This window comes from Oncorhynchus nerka, linkage group LG14, assembly GCF_034236695.1.
Source record: "Oncorhynchus nerka isolate Pitt River linkage group LG14, Oner_Uvic_2.0, whole genome shotgun sequence".
Classification (NCBI taxonomy): Eukaryota; Metazoa; Chordata; class Actinopteri; order Salmoniformes; family Salmonidae; genus Oncorhynchus; species Oncorhynchus nerka.
The window spans coordinates 56,917,396-56,921,610 of record NC_088409.1 but is presented as its reverse complement, the minus strand read 5'-3'; positions in this window follow the sequence as shown (position 1 = coordinate 56,921,610).

Sequence of the window (4,215 nt, the reverse complement as noted above, 5' to 3'; positions counted from 1 at the left end):
ACCTTCAAGCTGCATACTGGACCCTATTCCAACTAAACTACTGAAAGAGCTGCTTCCTGTGCTTGGCCCTCCTATGTTGAACATAATAAACGGCTCTCTATCCACTGGATGTGTACCAAACTCACTAAAAGTGGCAGTAATAAAGCCTCTCTTGAAAAAGCCAAACCTTGACCCAGAAAATATAAAAAACTATCGGCCTATATCGAATCTTCCATTCCTCTCAAAAATTTTAGAGAAGGCCGTTGCGCAGCAACTCACTGCCTTCCTGAAGACAAACAATGTATACGAAATGCTTCAGTCTGGTTTTAGACCCCATCATAGCACTGAGACGGCACTTGTGAAGGTGGTAAATGACATTTTAATGGCAACGGACCGAGGCTCTGCATCTGTCCTCGTGCTCCTAGACCTTAGTGCTGCTTTTGATACCATCGATCACCACATTCTTTTGGAGAGATTGGAAACCCAAAATGGTCTACACGGACATGTTCTGGCCTGGTTTAGATCTTATCTGTCGGAAAGATATCAGTTTGTCTCTGTGAATGGTTTGTCCTCTGACAAATCAACTGTAAATTTCGGTGTTCCTCAAGGTTCTGTTTTAGGACCACTATTGTTTTCACTATATATTTTACCTCTTGGGGATGTTATTCGAAAACATAATGTAAACTTTCACTGCTATGCGGATGACACACAGCTGTACATTTCAATGAAACATGGTGAAGCCCCAAAATTGCCCTCGCTAGAAGCATGTGTTTCAGACATAAGGAAGTGGATGGCTGCAAACTTTCTACTATTAAACTCGGACAAAACAGAGATGCTTGTTCTAGGTCCCAAGAAACAAAGAGATCTTCTGTTGAATCTGACAATTAATCTTAATGGTTGTACAGTCGTCTCAAATAAAACTGTGAAGGACCTCGGCGTTACTCTGGACCCTGATCTCTCTTTTGAAGAACATATCAAGACCATTTCGAGGACAGCTTTTTTCCATCTACGTAACATTGCAAAAATCAGAAACTTTCTGTCCAAAAATGATGCAGAAAAATTAATCCATGCTTTTGTCACTTCTAGGTTAGACTACTGCAATGCTCTATTTTCCGGCTACCCAGATAAAGCACTAAATAAACTTCAGTTAGTGCTGAATACGGCTGCTAGAATCCTGACTAGAACCAAAAAATTTGATCATATTACTCCAGTGCTAGCCTCTCTACACTGGCTTCCTGTCAAAGCAAGGGCTGATTTCAAGGTTTTACTGCTAACCTACAAAGCATTACATGGGCTTGCTCCTACCTATCTCTCTGATTTGGTCCTGCCGTACATACCTACACGTACGCTACGGTCACAAGACGCAGGCCTCCTAATTGTCCCTAGAATTTCTAAGCAAACAGCTGGAGGCAGGGCTTTCTCCTATAGAGCTCCATTTTTATGGAACGGTCTGCCTACCCATGTCAGAGACGCAAACTCGGTCTCAACCTTTAAGTCTTTACTGAAGACTCATCTCTTCAGTGGGTCATATGATTGAGTATAGTCTGGCCCAGGAGTGGGAAGGTGAACGGAAAGGCTCTGGAGCAACGAACCGCCCTTGCTGTCTCTGCCTGGCCGATTCCCCTCTTTCCACTGGGATTCTCTGCCTCTACCCTGTTACGGGGCTGAGTCACTGGCTTACTGGGGCTCTCTCATGCCGTCCCTGGGGGGGTGCGTCACCTGGGTGGGTTGATTCACTGTTGTGGTCGGCCTGTCTGGGTTGGCGCCCCCCTTGGGTTGTGCCGTGGCGGAGATCTTTGTGGGCTATACTCGGCCTTGTCTCAGGATGGTAAGTTGGTGGTTGAAGATATCCCTCTAGTGGTGTGGGGGCTGTGCTTTGGCAAAGTGGGTGGGGTTATATCCTTCCTGTTTGGCCCTGTCCGGGGTGTCCTCGGATGGGGCCACAGTGTCTCCTGACCCCTCCTGTCTCAGCCTCCAGTATTTATGCTGCATTAGTTTATGTGTCGGGGGCTAGGGTCAGTTTGTTATATCTGGAGTACTTCTCCTGTCCTATTCGGTGTCCTGTGTGAATCTAAGTGTGCGTTCTCTAATTCTCTCCTTCTCTCTTTCTTTCTCTCTCTCGGAGGACCTGAGCCCTAGGACCATGCCCCAGGACTACCTGACATGATGACTCCTTGCTGTCCCCAGTCCACCTGGCCATGCTGCTGCTCCAGTTTCAACTGTTCTGCCTTACTATTATTCAACCATGCTGGTCATTTATGAACATTTGAACATCTTGGCCACGTTCTGTTATAATCTCCACCCGGCACAGCCAGAAGAGGACTGGCCACCCCACATATGCTCTCTCTAATTCTCTCTTTCTTTCTCTCTCTCTCGGAGGACCTGAGCCCTAGGACCGTGCCCCAGGACTACCTGACATGATGACTCCTTGCTGTCCCCAGTCCACCTGACTGTGCTGCTGCTCCAGTTTCAACTGTTCTGCCTTATTATTATTCGACCATGCTGGTCATTTATGAACATTTGAACATCTTGGTCATGTTCTGTTATAATCTCTACCCGGCACAGCCAGAAGAGGACTGGCCACCCCACATAGCCTGGTTCCTCTCTAGGTTTCTTCCTAGGTTCTGGCCTTTCTAGGGAGTTTTTCCTAGCCACCGTGCTTTTACACCTGCATTGTTTGCTGTTTGGGGTTTTAGGCTGGGTTTCTGTACAGCACTTTGAGATATCAGCTGATGTACGAAGGGCTATATAAATAAATTTGATTTGATTTGATTTTGATTTGATTAGTCCGTCGTGACTACTTTTCTGGATAAAACAGTGGCCATCTGGGCACCCTGTGACAAAAATGTCTGTTGTCTCCAGGAGTGCAGTGCTACCATGCAGTCTATGGAGATCTGTACACGGTGATGTTTGTGACGTATTGGGTTCAGACCTAGAGACAGACCCAGCGTTGAAACCTTCTCATATTCAAACAAGGAAGGTGTTCCAAGAGTAGCTGACTGTGTTCTAAGACCTCTTGTCTCGATTGCACGTACAGCAGCCAATCGTCTATGAACATCATCAGCTGAATCCCCCTCTCTCTGAGTGGGGCTATGGCTGCCTCGATACACTTCGCAAAAACATGAGGCGAAATGAGAGGCCAAAAGGGAGTACCAGATATTCGTAGATTATGCCTTGAAAAGCAATTCTGATGGCACTCAGTGTGATGGCTGGAAAACGTTTCCGAAAAGACAGGTTAGAAAAGATCGCTTGGTGTAGCTAGTAAAAGCTTTTCTTGTTGATAACCACAAAAGCTAGCTAGCATGGTGGCTAGCTTGCTAATGATTAGTCACTGATTGGATACAGCTAACTTGGTCGTGAACGAGTTAGCCGTGTCACAGCTGTACCAGTTTCTCCCTCAAATAATATTTCTCTAACTATGGTGAAGGAAAAGGAAAATTGTCACCACCCCACAGTCCCGAGAATAGCACCCGGCGAGCTAGTTGTAAGCTCATGTCTGAACAGTTTAGCTAGTTCTAGAAAATGCAGTCGTGTTGACGTAAGTTTTCTGATGAAAAGCGATAAGAGGTGTTTGAATGACTAAGAGACACTGCCTTTTATAGGGTAGGAGGGACACCCTTCCCCGGCGCACACGTCTCGATGTCCAGATAATCATAGTTGGCATAGTACAACCAAAACGAATACTTGAAAGAGAACCAAACGGGTCTCCCTTTTGCTGTGCCAGGACAACCCACATTTGAGCTCAGTTTAACGCTGATTGGCATTTTTTTATTTAAAAAAAATATCAAGGGAGGCCAAATGCTTGCTGGCATCAATCAATCAATCAAATGCTACAGCGACAACATGTCATACTAGTTTGTTCCAGAGAGCATCAGATACAGTACATGGGCTACCCATACTGAGACAGGGGGTCGCTGTTTCCCTCACTCAGATGATTCCACCAGGAATTGATGTTAAATTATGAAAACACAAAGAGGAAAGAGACATTATTTTATCATTTTTATTGGTCAAATATTTGGAGAAGCTTGCCTTCCATTGTCATCCATGAATACACTCCACTGTTTCCCTTATATTTTAGATCCTAATATTACACTCTATGAACCTTCAACATCTTGAAGATAAATAGTCTAAACACACGCGTGGAATGTATTTTGTTTCTGTAGCAGATTGGTGTCACATGACTTGTTCATGAGCACGTGTAATTGACAGGGTAGTTCGTGGACAGAAGAGGGAGAG